The sequence below is a fragment of the Marmota marmota genome, unplaced genomic scaffold (genome assembly GCF_001458135.2).
Source record: "Marmota marmota marmota unplaced genomic scaffold, marMar, whole genome shotgun sequence".
Classification (NCBI taxonomy): domain Eukaryota; kingdom Metazoa; phylum Chordata; class Mammalia; order Rodentia; family Sciuridae; genus Marmota; species Marmota marmota.
This window is the reverse complement of record NW_026000076.1, coordinates 2,808,591-2,824,926: the sequence shown is the minus strand read 5'-3', so window position 1 is coordinate 2,824,926 and position 16,336 is coordinate 2,808,591. Positions and strand designations below refer to the sequence as shown.

At 32.3% G+C, this 16,336-nt stretch overlaps 1 protein-coding gene across 6 annotated transcripts in view; it reads left to right on the top strand.

Annotated features, from left to right (window-relative positions):
- Nucleotides 1-35: 35 nt before the first annotated feature.
- Nucleotides 36-16,336, top strand: part of Ptbp2 (polypyrimidine tract binding protein 2) — a 71,543-nt gene continuing 55,242 nt past the window's right edge. For 2 of the 6 annotated variants that reach the window (XM_048814403.1, XM_048814402.1), the window contains exons 1-2: nucleotides 38-340; nucleotides 1,149-1,179. The gene's annotated coding sequence lies outside the window, so the exon portion shown is untranslated. Of the gene's footprint in view, nucleotides 341-1,144; nucleotides 1,180-16,336 lie in introns of those variants that run through there. The other 4 variants (XM_015500855.2, XM_015500853.2, XM_048814401.1 and 1 more) reach the window with 3 other exon arrangements.

Below are 16,336 nucleotides of genomic sequence, written 5' to 3'. Positions count from 1 at the left end.
GGGGAGGGCAGATGTCATACTCCTTTGTTTTCATCCGAGTCTGGGAACGGGGCAGGAGGCATTAAAAAAAATGCCTTTTTGTGGGGCCTAAGAACATTCAAGGCTTGGCAAAAGGGCCTAGAAATTAAATCATGCAAAAAAAACCCCGAAGTGTTTGAGGTCGACATCAGTCACATGGGCAAAGGCCAACAGCCATGGCAGAAACAAGAGCAGGTAGTCAACATTGGGCCACCTTTTTAGCTACTTTGGGTAGTTTGCGGAAAAAAAAACCAGAAACTACCAAAAGCTAGAACCGCGTTGCATCTTTGAGAGCCTAAGAGTGAAGATAGAATGGTGAGAGGTGAGAAACGGGCGGGCTTTGGGAAATGATATGGACCACTGTCTCTCTGGTACTAATAAGGCTCCACATCTGAAATGACTCAGTTTAATTCATTGTTAAAAGGGGGGCACAGGTTAGGGCAAAAATATAGCAGTCCACAGCCCCTTTGGCTGTGAAAAACCAGTGTCAATTAGCAGGTACATTTATTAAAGTTAGTGACAGTGTCTGAAGAGTCAAAAGTAAAAATCTTAATTTATTTTGGTTAAGTGTAAGTGTCTAGAGTTTCATGTTTTTAAAGATACTAAATGAAAATCATGAGAGCTAACAGGCCCTAGAGCTTAATTCATCCAAGAAGTTATTTTAAAGATGATTTTCCAGATCAAACAGATGCAAAGAAGTACAGTATTCACCCCCCTCTCCCCCAATCACCATGGGAAATTGATGGCAAAACTTGTGCTGGAATTCATGTTTTACAATTCCCAGATTCTACCTAGTATACTAAAAAGTTTTAAGTGTTAAATTATTAATATAGGACTGGCATTATAGTGTTTTTTTTTTTTTTTGGATTTTTATCTTTGCTATTGAAAGTGTTGTTAAAAAATACCTTATGTTTACTGAAGTGTGTCTTATGTTTGAAAGTTATTTGTAGATAACAGCTTAATAATATTATAAAGAAGTTTCATTGACCATCAGTCTATTTGTTTTCCATCTATATTATAAACTGTCTTGAGGAATTATGAATGATGAATTACTCTGAAAAGTTTGAGAGTCAAATGATGATCATTAGAAGAATAACAAGAAGTTGAAATTATTTATTTTTTTCTTACAGAATTGTCACTGAGGTTGCTGTTGGTGTGAAGGTAGGAGAAGATTGTTTGAAACTAACTTGAAAAATAGAGGATTTTTGGATCTACTATTATTGCAATTAATGGAGAATTTCATTTAGCTTTGAAAACTAAGACACAGCTAAAAAAAAAAAAAAACCCAAGCGTAAAATTAATTTGTAAAGTCAGATTGTATGAATAATCAACCACCATAAAGTTGGTTAATCTTAATAAATAACCATATGTTTTTGTTGAACTGGAAGTTTGTAAGAATACAAACTTTCTTTTGTCTTATGAAAATATTTTTTATCAATAGTAAGACACACTAGAAATGAGTTGTCCTGACCCTTAAAAAGAAAGTGTTTTAGGCAATTAGCTTTAAATTTGAGTCACATAAATTTGTCTATTAAAGGAAATTGACCTTCCTCACTTTTTGGCTAAAAATAATACTCATCTTTTATGCTTTGGTACTAATGGTTAGGTCTTTTTATTCTTTCAGTAATTAGACTTTCAAATATCTTGGTGTTTTTGTTTCTAAACCTGTTAGGGCATGATTCTTGTCTTTTATTTATTTATTTATTTATTTTTCCTTTGGTCTTGGGGATTGAACCCAGGGCCTTGTACACACTAGTGTTCTTACTACTGAGATGTTCCCCTAGCCTAATCCTTGTTTTTTAACTTTATTTTCCCAAGCCTGGCACAATAATGAGATTCCCCCTACCCCTTCAACCACTGCCCTTGCCAGTGTGAGTAGTCTTGGGAATGCTGTTTAGTCCTTTGAAACTGACTGTTTATTATGTTTTTTGGAATTCTTAGAATTGCATCCACAAGAGTGTGTTTTTTTTGTAGTTGTAAGTAGACAGCATGTCTTTAATTTATTTATTTTTATGTGGTGCTGAAGATCGAACCCAGTGCCTCACATGTGCTAGGCAACTTTTAACTCTGCCACTGAGCTACAGCCCCAGTCCAGTGTGATAATTCTTTAGAATATTTTTGCAGATGTTGCTCTTGTTTTTTAGTGAACTAGATATTTGTCCATGCCTTAATATTTAGGCTTATTTCTTGAGTTCATATTATATAGATTGGGGGAGAAATAATGAACTTGCATATTTAATTTGGATATTGATTTTTTCAAAATTGAAAGTTATGGGATTTAAAATAGGGAATAACTCAAAGAGTTCAAAATGTAGTTGTTGGAGTTAATATTCAACTAAATTTCTAATGTGAATTTTGTAAAATAATAAATGACACAAGTTTCTTTTGTAAAATAAATTAATACAAGTATGAGTTTTTCATCATTAGTGAAAGAGAAAAGAAAATTATAGACAAGACCTAGAATGAAAAGGAAGAAAAAAGTGATATTTGGAATAGGATGTTCATATATGATGTATTGGTTATGTCAGTTTTTTATATTAGTGATTTGAGGAAGAAACATTACAAAATGATATAAAAATAGTTACCAACAATTTAGAAAACAGTTTTATATGAAAGTTGGAATAACTAAAGTTAGTTTTCTAGGATTATGGTTAAAAGACTTTTTGCTTTGATGTCAGACTGTACAATTAGGTTTCTTTAAAAAAAGTTATTTAAAAAATTTTTTTGGTAGTTGTAGATGGACAGCATACCTTTATTATTTATTTTTATGTGGTGCTAAGGATTGAACCTAGTGCCTCCTGGGTGTGAGGCAAGCACTCTGCTACCAAGCTATAGTTCCAGCCCTAAAAAAGTTATTTTTAAAGAAAGTAACACGTGCTTATTTTTTAAAAATGTAAAGTGAAACATTTCTTCCTGATTGAGTTCTTTTCTTTCGTTAGGTAATTATTTTAATTTTTTCCTGAAATTATTGATTTATATATTACTATGGCTATCTTTGTTTACACAGATGGATTAAAAGTAGTATGTGTTTTGGTCCACATCTTGCCTTTAAAAAAAATAACTTTATTGAGATGTAATTTAACAGAAACCAACCCGTAACTACAGTCTATAATGCTTTCACATGTATATGTCAAATCAGCAAGATAGTATCTATTGCTTTGAGAAATATCTTGCCCAGAAATACCATCTTGCCCCTTTTTAATCCTCCCTTCTTCCTTTCTTCTCCCAAATAGCCACTATTTTGCTGTCACTATAGTTTGCAGTTTTTAGACTTAAATAAATGGAATCATGCAATATGTATCTTTTTTTTATGTGTGTGACTATTCCACACATCATAAATAATTTGAGATTTACTTGTGTATCAGTAGTCCATTTTTTTCTGTTGCTTAGTGGCATCCTGTATGGCTATATGGCAGTTTATTTATTTAACTTTTTTTTTTTTTTGGCGGTTCTTGGGCTTGAACCCAGGGATGCTCTACTACTAAGCAACATCACCTACATCTCTACCCCTTTTTATTTTGGGATAGGTTCTTGCTTAGTTGTCCAGTCTGGCCTCAAACTGGGGACCCTTCTACCTCAGCCTGCTGTGTGGCTAGGATTGCAGGCATGCACCTCTGCTATTGATTAATTTCTGAGTGGACATTTGTGTTTCAAGTTTGGGACTACTATAAATAAAGTTGTAAGCTTTCCTGCATGTCTTTGTGTGACTATATGCTCCCCCCTATTGGAGTCCATAATCAAAATGGATAGATCATATGATAGGCATATCTTTAAGAAAATGCATACTGTTTTCCATGGTGGTTGTACCATTTTATAGGCCATCTGTAGGGTATGAGATTTCCAGTTTCTCTATATCTTTTCCAATGTCTGTTATTATCTGTATTTTTTGATCATAGATATCCTAATGTCTACGAAGTGATAGTTACAGTTTAGTTTGTATTCCATAGTATGATGCTGAACATCTTTTCGTCGGCTATTATGATCTTCTGTGAAGTGTCTGTTTAAATCTTTTGCCCAACTTTTAAAATTTTGATTATTTATTTTATGAGTTTTGAGAAGCCTTTATTCTAGATGAAAGTCCTTTATCAATTAATATGGTTCACAAACATTTTCTGTTACTTTTCATTCTCTAAACGTATTTTGAAGAGCAGCAGTTACTAACTGAGGAATTCCATTCAGTTTACTAGTTTATTCTTTTATGGACAATGCTTTTTTGCTTTTACGAATCAGTCATCCTTTTTTTCTTTTTTGTACTGTAGATTGAATCCAGAGGACACTTAACCACTGAGCCATATCACAGCTCTTTATTTTTTATTTTGAGACAGGGTCTTGCTAAGTTGCTTAGGACCTCACTAAGTTGTTGAGGCTTACTTTGTACTTGGAGGATCCTCCTTCCTCAGCCTCCCAAGCCACTGGGATTACAGGTGTGCACTACTTTGTCCATCTATCAGTCAAATCTTTACCTAACTTAAAAATACTTTATTTACTAATGGATATTTTATATTTTGGTTTAAAACTGATAATTTGAGTTAATTTTTTGTATATAGTACAAAGTATGGGTCAAGTTTTTGGATTTGGATGTGCACATCCAGTTTTTCTGTTGCAAGTTGTTGAAAAGACTTTTTTTCTCCATTGAATTGGCTTTGTAGCTTTGTCAAAAATCAATTATCTATGTATGTGTGATTCTATTTCTGTACTCTGCTCTTTTCCATTGACCCATTTTTGTCTATCCAGATGCCAAAAACGTTGTCTTAATCGCTAGCTATGTATTGAGACTTGAAATCAGGTAGTCTTGGTCCTCCAACTTTGTTCCTTTTGAAACTTGTTTTGGCTCTTCTGGATCACAGAAAATATGCTGAGATTTTACTGAATTTGAGTTGAATTTGTAGAGCAGTTCAGAGAAAATTGACATCTTAAGGTTTCGTCCTTTGTACCCTCTTTGTTTACATAATATTTATAATTCAGTATTGTTTTTAGTTTTGAGTTTGCAGGATTTCTACATCTTTTGTTAGAATCATCCTTAAATATTTCATATCTTTTGATGTTATTATAAATGATGTTTTTAAAAATGCAACTTCCAGGTGTTTGGTGCTAGTGTTTAGATACACAAATGATTTTTGCATGATGCTCTTGTATCCAACACCTTGTTAAACTAATATCATTGATCTGATAGATTAAAAAAATTTTTTTTTAGTTGAGGGTGGACACAATACCTTTGTTTTACTTATTTATCTTTATGTGGTGCTGAGGATCGAACCCAGTGCCTCAGGTGCTAGGCAAGTACTCTACCACTGAGCCACAACCCTAGCCTTTTATGTACATTTTGTTGGATGTTCTGTACAGACTATTTACATCCAATTGTTGGTAGACAGTTTTCTCCCTTTCCTATCTGGGTGTTCCTGCCTCCTTTTTCCCTTATGACGGCTTGTACAGTGTTCAAAAAAAGCAATGAGAGTGGGCATTTACTCACTTTACCTTGTTCATCATATTAGGGTGAATGCTCCACTTTGTATTCTTTCTTTCTTATCTTTCCTAACCATGCCTGTGAAATGTGCAAACAGTTAAGGAAGGAATAATACCATTTTTAGTAATGTAAAAGTGAAGCTACATGGGCTTCTTTGTGGGGAAATTTTAAAATTATGTATTCAGGGCTCTTCAGGTTACCTAGTTTTTCTTGGGTGAGCTTTGGTAAATTGTGTATATAATTAGTCCATTTCCTCTAAGTTGCTGAATGATTATTTGCATAGAGTTGTTTATTATTTTGTGTAGAATTATATATATGATTGGATGCCTTTTGAATCTGTAGTGATATCAACATTCTCATTCCTATTAGTGAATATTTAGTAGGCTTTTTCCCCCCTTATCAGTCTTTATAGAAGTTTATTGGTTTTTATTAATCTTCTCCAAAAGATCAGCTATTGGTTTCCTTGGGGTTTTTGTTGTTGTTGTTTCCTATTTTATTGATTTCTGTTTCTATTTTTTGTTTTATGTTTTTGCTGTTTTTTCTACTTAATTTTAACTTTGAAGCTAATGTCATTGTCATGATATCTTTTCTAATGTTGGGGTTCAGTGCTGTATACTTTTAGATAGTGCTTTCATAGCATTCCTCAAATTTTGATATGTATATATTTTTCATTCATTTCAATTTTCTAAGAATTTAAAAAATTTCTTTGCTTTATGGCTACTCAGTATAATCAAATGTTGACTTTTTAGAGAAAGATTTTAAGTATGGTGAAATTTGTAGCAGTTCTTTTAATAAGTTGACTAAATCAAGATGTTGTAATTGGATAACTAATGAAGTATACCTATTTCTTAAAATAAGTTGGGTTTTTACTAGTATTTTGAAAGCACTGATTTTAAATTGCTCAACTTGCAATTTAAGTTGTAGTATTGGTTTGCTTAGATACTTGCAGCTAAGTAATACTGAATAATAATAATATTAAATAATATTTAACATGATTTTTTTATAATAGTTGAATATAACTGCTTTTTATAATATGGTTTTCAAAACTTTGTTGTTTGTTTTTTTTTTAGATTTTTCTTAAAATGCTTTTCTTAAATGCTCCATAAGTCGTGCTAATTATTTTTTCAAATTTCAGTATCTGAATATTAGTAATGTGTCTACTAAATGACAGCACTGTGTTAGTAACTAGTTTATTAAAATTGGAGCTAGAATATATGTTCCTTGAGGGCAGAGACCTTAAGTTTATTGTTCCTCCATTATTTATTGTGCTATTTGAATAGTTTATTCTATTTAATGACTCTAGAAGTGTCTGGACTTCAATATGAATATAATCTGTGAGCCATTTATCAATAGGAAGGTAAATACTAATTGTGTTGCACTATATTCCTTTCATTGGAGATCCAAAAGAGACTCTCTCTTTTAGGAGGACCTCCTCTAGTTGGAGAGATAAATACCCAGGGTTTTAAGTAAGTGCCCTATAGCTACAGTAAGAGAGATTACTTTTGGTTGAGGGTTTTAGAGGAGGTTTCATTTATTAGGCTATGACCTGTACCTTGTAGATAGGTTGAAATAGGGGAGGGAGTAGAGATCAAAACATGTTGTGCCTGTAGGCTGTCATAAATTTACAGCCATTGAATAGTGAGTTGAATAATTTGCCTTTGTTTTCTTTTGGGGGGATGAATATTAACACTTAAAAAATATGGAAAAAAGAATACTGATCAACATTTTTTTTTTTGCACAAAATCATGCTTAGCATAAATAAGGTGAAGCAGAAATACAAAAAATGTTCTTGGGAATAAACATTGCACATTTAACATCAGATACCAAGTTTTATAGTGTCAAAACGCACTACCCCTTATAAAGTAGTATTATCAAAAACAAAAACAAAAACGAAGAGTGTGATCAAGTCTTTAGGTCCAACTGAATTTACTGGGAGACTATGTTAAACTACATCATCAGAATACTCTCTGTGAGCAAATCTTTAAAACCGAAAACCAGTTCTTTGCAACAAATAAAAAGTAATGGAAAAATGGGGGAAGAGTGGAGAAAGAACTTGTAAGTTGAAAGGTATTGAAGAGACAAAATTGACCAGTCCAGTGTTTTGCATTAGATTCTAATCCTCTCCCCAACTAAAATACCCTGTAAAAATACTATGACTTTTATAAGAAGTAAGAAATTTTTACACAAATTTGATATTTGATGATAATAGTAAATAATTATTAAGATTTTTGGTTGCCTAATAGTATTATAGAAAGAGTTCTTATCTTTTAAGGATATCCACTGAAATATGAAACAATATGGATATCTGGAATTTGTCACAGTAACAGGAAGAGAAAATTTATGGGTGACTGTTAGAACTGATTGATAGATGCATAATGGTTTGATATTATTGTATCTAAATTTTGCTACAATAGTTATACAAAAAAGAATAGCTGCTCAAAAATATCTTGTGATAACTAGTGATACATAACTGCTTTAAAGTAAAAATATTACTTAACCACCTTATTTCCTAATGTAGTATGTCTAAAACTAAATTAAGAATGCTATTAGTTTAGCTACACAAATAGACCAACAGTTTTGTTCACATTAAATTGATCTTGAACTCTTTTTATGTTCTTGTTAAAAATGCATTAAAAGAATAATCTATTGATAGTTTTAAAAGAATAATATATTGATAGTTTTGGCAATAAATTTTGACTTTGAGAGTCTTTTATTTTTTTAAATTTCATTAGAAAAGCTGTAATATGTTTCAAAAATAGAGGGAATGTTGTAATACACTTCTTTTTCTTTTTTGTTGGAGAGAATGTTAAAGCATATCTCAGATCATTTCTTATCATCCCCAGATACTGAGTACATATCTTCCAGATATACTCTCTCTTAATGGTGACATTGATGCCAATACAATTCCTGGTAAAATGTAGAATAATTTCTTTAATTTCATCTAATTGCCAACAGTATTCAAAATACTTTTTCCACCTTTCATATCAGGAACCAAGGAAAGTTAATATGTTCATTTGGTTAATGTCTAAAATCTCTTAATCAGTAAATGACTTTACCTTACCCCTCCTCTTTTCTTGCTTATTTATTTATTTATTTATTTGTTATTGGTGTTAGAGAAATTGGGTCATCTGGACAATTTCAATTTTCTGAATTTTTCTGATTATACCTTGTTTCATGTCACATGTTCTTCATATTCTTTGCATTTCCTGTAAATTTATAGTTAGATGAACCTTGGTCAGATACAGGTTTAATTTTTAGCAGGAATATTTTGTAGATGTGCTTTATGTAATTCCTGTTGTATTATTGCAAGAGGAACAGAACAGAATGTCTGGTTATCTTTGTGACATTGACATTCATCAGTAGGTTGAGTTTCTGTAAGCTTGAGGCATCCAATGTAGAGTGTTCTCATTATCCTTTTATTTTTTATTTTAAGACAGAGCCTCAGGAAGTTGCTTAGGACCTGAGTTGCTGAGACTGGCCTCAAACTTTGAATCCTGCCTTAGCCTGCAAGCCACTTCACCTGTCAAAAACGATGAAATTCTTTTCTCTCCAAATACTAGATAGAATTCCGCCATTAAAAACTTTGTCCATGAACTAGTTGGTCACATTGAAGTACCTTTTTTATAAGAAAAGCAGGATAGATTTTGACTTAAAAAATATTTTTCCTGATGAGTTTGTACTCTTTTAACATGTAAAATTTTCCACTCTATTGCAGTCATCATTCTTTAAAATACTTAAATTATTTCATTTTGAGCCAGGTAGAGTTTATAATACCAAATGTTTTGATACTTGCTTGAAGTAGCATTTCTTGCTTCTGATCTTTAATCAGTCACTGATTTCTTTAAAAAATCCTGGTTCCTATGAATGGAAGATGATCCTTAGAAACCACAATAATGTGCCTGCCAGGGTGTGAATTGCTTTTAGATGTTAATGCTTAGGGCCCTTTCAGTGGACAAAGATAGCATTTTTTTTTTCCTTTCTGAGCAACATCAGTATTGCATTAACATTATTGAATGTAATTTTTTGTAATAATTTTTGTCTTTTTGAGTATATTCCACAGAGAATGTATAGTACAATCATAGAATGGTAAAGTTTATTGAACTAATTCTCTTTGTGGTTTTACCACCAGTTGGTTTTAATTTTTCGGAATTTTTTCCCCACTTTTAACTGAATTTCCAAAATCAAAACTAATATTACTTACATTGAGAGAAGGTTTTTTCTCTCCACTTTTAGGTATTTGTTTTAATCAGTTTTTCATTTATCACTTTTTTGATACTGTAAACAAATGTGAACTTTTTCCTACCTTCTTTATGCAGTAGATAAAAGGTAGCATAGTATACAATGTTTTATATTTTGACTTTTAAACTTAATGGTAAATACATCCTGGAGATCACTCCATGTTATATGTGGAAAAAAAATTTTTTTCTTTAGATTGTTTCATAGCTTTGTAGACTAATAGATATTTGGGTGTTTTCCTCCAGTCTTTTAGTATTACAGATTATGTTATGGTGAATAGCTTTATGTATATATACTCTTCCAGTATATTAAAGAAAAAAAAAAGCCAGAATGTTTTTTTTCAGAATAGCTCCTAGATGTGAAATTGCTGGGTCAGTGTGTAAATACAAATGTAATATTGCTAGATATTGCTGAATTTCTTTTAGTATAGAGTTGTATTTTGTTATACGATAAGTATGAGTGGCTGTTTCCCATAACTTGCCCAACAGAGTATATTGTCAAAAGTTGCGAGTTTTTCCATTCTAATAAGTGAAATGGCACCTAAATGTAGTATTAATTTGGATTTGTCTTACTGTAAGCAAGATTTTCAATCTAAGCATAATTTCTACTTCCTGTACTGAGAACTTGTCTTATTTCTGTTAACCCCTTTTCTGTAACTGGTTTTATAATTCTGAATTTGAAGTTTAGATTCCCTTTTTGATCCAGTTATTAAAAAAAGTTATTTCAAAATTTAATTTGATTAAACTTGATGTTTTTGACCCAATATGATGGATTTTGCTGAGGTATTCATTATATATGACCCGCTTTTGTGATTTTTATGAACATTTAAATAAAATGAGTTACCAAAATATACTGCAATACGTGATTTTAAAGACTGGCATAGCAATATTAGTAGAGTATTAGCTGGGCATGGTGGCGCTCGCCTGTAATCCCAGCAGCTCAGGAGACTGAGGCAGGAGGATCCCAAGTTCAAAGCTAGCTTTAGCAATTTAGCAAGACCCTCAAGCAATTTAGTGTGATTCTGTCTCAAAATAAATAAAGGGGTCTGGGGGTTTGGCTCCATGGTTAAGTGCCCCTGGGTTCATCCACCTCCCCCCCCAAAATAATATATGTATGTGCATGTATTAGTAAAATGTTGTTCAGCTGTTGAGAGAATAAAGCAGATTTTCATGTGCTGATTTTTTTGTTTGTTTTAAAAGAGAACAATGCTAGTCAGCTTGTGTGATGTGATCTGTTTTTGATTTCTTTTTGTCTGAATTTTTTAGAGAAAGAATTATAGAAAATTTACAGATAGTTGATTTTGAAGTAGGGGAAAACTTTCACTTGATATTTTCTATTTTTTTAAAATTTGAATTTCCTAAGTTAAAAAGTTTGAAAATTTAAAAAAGAATTTTTGTTTTTAACATCAACAGAGTTATCTGACCAGAAAATCATGGTCCATGTTTTCTTCCTGTGTATGTCTATATTTTAAAAATGCAGTGTATGTATTTTTAAAAGCTTTGCTTGGTATTGGAGAGATGGCCAAAATATGAGACAAAATTTTTTAATGAGTTTTTTAGGTCTCATATCTTGGTCAGTGAAGATTAGAAAGAGAAAGCACATTTAGGGGTGGCTTTACTTGTGGGAGATGTCATGTAGTCTTCCCTGGTTCAGTAAATATTAAGTCATTTTTATATACTTAGTGTCTTAAGTTTATTACTTTTATTCTCACTGTTTTTTGTTTACATTGCTTATAAAATAATTGTTATATTAATCTTCCATTCTGATTGTAGTTTAATTAAATTCTTCCACTATTTATATCTGATAGTGAGGCCTCATACTTATTAAATTTTGATAAATGTGAGTAATATAACACACATGTGATGTTTTACTTGAGGGTCTTATTTAAACGTTTTGATTGTTTGTTACTCTTTCTTGCTTACATTTCTTATTGTTTATATTTTCTTTCATCGAAGTGTCCCATTTAGGGTGATAAAATATATTGTCATCCTGTCCTAATTTGTTATTTTCTCCCTAGAATCTTTTATTATTCAAGATTTATTTATGAAAATATTATTAACAACATGAATATGCCACTTAAAAAAAAAAAAACAGCTTGAATGTTACCAGTATTGTTATACATATCCATGTGCTCCTTTTTTTATCCCCCTCCTTACCCTGACACAGATATGTACTACTGCAAATTTTTTTCTTCCTCTTTCCATTGTGGCCTTTGTGTGTGTGTGTGTGTGTGTGTGTGTGTGTGTGTGTGTAAGAGAGAGAGAGAGAGAGAGAGATACGCTTCAGCTCTCCCAATCCATCGGTTCTGCATCCAGTCAACCTCAGAATGAAACTATTTGTGAAAACAATTGCTTCTGTACTATGGGCAGACTTCCTTTTCTTACTATTCCCTAAACAATGCAATGTAACAGCTTTTTACATACCATTTACATTGTATTAGGTATTGTAAGTAATTTAGATGATTTAAAATATGGTGAAAGATGTTCCTAGTTTATATGCAAATATCCCATTTTATACAGGAGACTTAGTGATCATGCAGTTTTTGTTATCCCTTAGGAATTCTAAAACCAGCCCCCCTTATACTGAAGGAGTATTTTTTTTAAATTTTATGAAAATAATATACCCATGTAATGTTAAAATGTGTTTTAATTAAATAAGGATTTTAATAGCCATATTTTTGTGTGTATTTGTATAATACCCATTGCTGGGAACAACTCTTGGTAAAAATAATTTCTCTCTTTTTCTGGATATTTCAGTTGGTAGATGTTTGGGTTAAGGTTTTTGACTTTAAGAACAATGTTGCTCTGAACCTTTTTGTGTTTGTTTTCTAGTTCATTTATATTAAAGCTTTCGAGAGTATATATCTAAGGATATATATTGCTAGGGGGTAGAGTACAGTGAATTTGATAAGATATTACTATTATTTTCCCATACATTGTTCTAACTTATGCCTCACCAGTAGAGCATGTGTTCTTTTGTTAAAAATATTTTATTAGTTGTTGATGGGCCTTTATTTATTTATATGTGGTCCTGAGACTCGAACCCAGTGCTTTATACACGCTAGGCAAGTGCTCTACCATTGAGCCACAACCCCAGCCCTGAATGTGTTCTTATGTGTTCTTACTGTTTAAAATAGTTACCAGCTATTGGTTAAGTATTTAATTTCTTGATTTTTGACACTGTGGTATGTTAAATCTTTGGTCTTTGTATTTCCCTAATTATTAAAGAGGTATACATGTTTTTCATTTTATGGTCATTAGTGTTGCTTTTATGACATTGTATGAGATGCCTATGTATCTTTTACTTAATAAAATTTTGTATTTAATTTTATATATTTTAAAGAATACATTGTGGCTACTGATGGTTGATTGTGTGTGTTGCTAATATTTTTTCCCAGTTTGTAGCTAGCTAGCCTTGTCATTTGCTTATACTGTCTTGGTGAAGTTACTAATTTTATTAGTATGTCACAGGTTCCCTTAGAATTCTAAAAAAAACTATATGATCCTAATTCTTAGACGTTTTAAGTTTTTTCCTGTTTGTCTGGATGTCGTCTGTTGATAAGATAGAAACTTAAAAGAATTTTGTTGGGAAAAACAAACTGCTTTTCCTCTTTCTTACACATATCCCACAACTTTCAACAAGAAGACTTTCTGTGACCCTCCCCCAAAAAACAATTAAGGAGATTTCTTCCCACCAACAAGCAAGCAGTTAATTTGAGAGCAGCAGACACCAGCTAGGTGTCCTCTAATTCTGACACATTTACCTCCAGAGAGCTTCCTATCCCATAGTTTGAAGACTTAGTCTTCAAGACTTTCCCCAATTTCAGATCCCAGTCACAAGCTCCAGGTTGTTTAACTTGTGTTGCTGATGAATGGCTATAAATTGGAGTTACCACAATCCCCTCCTCAGGTTCAGTAAATTTTATAGCAAGGACTCTGAAAAACACATTTACTGGCTTATAAAGGATTTTACAAAGAATAGAATGAAGTAATGTGTAAGGCCAGTTACGAGAGAAGGGGTATTGAGATTGTGTGACCTCTCTGGGTGTGCTACCCTCCAGGAACCTCCACATGTTCAGCTATTTGGAAGGTTTGTGAACCCTACCCTTCGGAGTTTTATGTAGACTTCTTTATATAGGCACAATTGGTTATATCTTTGACCGTTAGTAATGAATTTAACTAACATCACCTCTCCCCTCCCTGAACATTATAGGAGGAGACAGAAAGTCCAGCCTTTTAATCCTACCTTAATTTTCTTCAATTGTTAACCACCACCCCCAAGTTACCAGAGGCTGCCAGCAATCAGTGAAATAATTTTGGAGATTCCAAGGATTTTAGGAGTTTGTATGCAAGACCAAATATACATTTTACAATACCATACAATCCTTAATTACAGTTTTTAGGGTTTTTTTAAATTATTATTTTTACCATATGGTTTCTTTTGTGTATCAGGAATTGAACCCCAGACGTTATTAACTTATGAGCTATATCCCCAGTCCTTTTTTACTTCTTATATTGAGACAGGATCTTGTTGAGCTGCTTAGGCTGGCTTTGAACTTGGGATGCTCCTGTGTCATCCCCACTAGCTGCTGGGATTACAGGTGTGTGCCACCACACTAGGCTCATACAGTTTCTTAATAGAGATTTTTGTGGCTACTTTATGGAAGAATTTATTAGTATTTCCTTTTATGTTTGTTTCCTTTCTGTTTGAAAGTCTTTACAAAGAGCTTCTAAAGATATATTCTAAATTTTTTGAAACTTCTCTTTTTACATTTGGTACTCAAATTATCTTTTGTTTGCATATTGGGTAGGGATCCATTCCTCACCTCTGCCCCGCCCCATAGTTGGGCAATTAACTTAAAATCCAGAATCCAGAGTGCAACCTCGACCCACCCCACACACATTATGTGTATGTGTGTATGTATATGTATATATATCTTAGGATAAAGGATAAGCTACAAAATAGCAGAATGTAGCAAGACATTTCTTTCGTGAGAAAAGATCTCATGTAGGAAGAGAGAGCAATCTACTCCATAATGTTATACGCCAGAGCAAATTTCTTTCATCTTCAAGCTTTTGTTTTTGGGTGCTTTTCTGATGATGTATTAATTGTGCTTTTTTTCCCCTTTTGGTTATTCTCCCTGGCAGTCCCTCTCTTTGTTGTTGTTGTTTTTAATCAGCTTTTGGTTACATTGATCCTCTTTAGTATATGATTGTTTTATGTATTTTTACCGGTTTTATGAGTTACTTCTTCCCTAGTCTCTAATAGTGTAGCATACTCCTACCTATTCATTACTTTGCCCTGTTTGAGAACACATATACTTGCTTGAACATGGACCTTCCTTCTCTGAAAATCTAGTTTGCCTCAGGAACTTGTTATTTCTGTCCTCTATCCATGTCTTTCTGCCATTATTCCCAGTCATCTCCAGAAGAGAAAGCTTTTGGCCAGATCTCAGTTCTGAATTCTGGCACAGCCAAGGGACTCTTACAAGCTTCAACCTACAGTTTTTAGCTTGCTTTCTTGCAGCCTGATGGCTCTGATACTTGGGAGTGGTAGATGGTAGTTGAATTGAGCTATTAGTATGAACAAAAATGTCCAGTAACCACGAGAAGAAAAATCAAATTTTTGTCATTGAAATTAATACCAAATAGTCTCTATTCTGTGTCTAGTTATGAAATTACCTTTTAAAAAACCTTCTAATTGACCAATGGATTTTTTTCTTCTGTGAACATTCTCCTAATTGTTTCTGTGGGATACTAATTTTTTTAAATTTTTACTTTTTTTTAAATGGTCATTGATATTACACAGGAAGATTACGTTTCTTTGTCAAGACATTTATTGCCAATCAACATTTATTTTTTTTTTTAGTTGAATCTAAAATCAATTGACTTCTTTCTTAGATGAATTAAAAATTTTCAAGAGTTACATATTCTTAGTAGGTATTTTTTATTCCAAGTTTAGTACTAATTTCATTTGTTCTACTAATATGGAACAGCTACCACTCATTACCATTTTATAAATTTTATGTATATTCCAAGGTAAACAACTAGGCTGAGAAATTTTATGTAAAATTTTCCATCAGTGTGGTAATGTTAATGTTTGCCAGTATTGCACATCACTTCTTTTGAGCATAGTGGTAGTAAACCCTTTGACTCAGTGGAAAGGCAAACATAATTGCTTTTTTAATGAAAATATAATTTTTTAAAATACTCAAATTTATAAGTTCTCAAAATTGCAAATAATTTGCTATTTATTCTTCTGATTCAGTTATGATGCCTATTAAATGTATTGTCTTAACAGCAGGTATGAAATCCTTTAATGAAGAGAAATGACCACACACAATTTTTAAAAAGTTAAAAAGACTTTGTCAGGCATAAAGATTCATTACAGAAAGGAAGAAGAGAGCATTCTGCATACCATAAGTTAGAATTATAAGCTTTCTTTACTCCCATAGACTTTAAGATTTCCTGAACCCATCATCTTCCAGAATTACTTGTGATGCACTGGGTTGGAATGTTTTCATTCACAACAGTTAAAGAACGATACAGTGAGGGAAGTACTATGGGTCTCTGCAGAATTTTTTTCTTTCTTTCTTTCTTTTTTTTTTTTTTTTTTTTA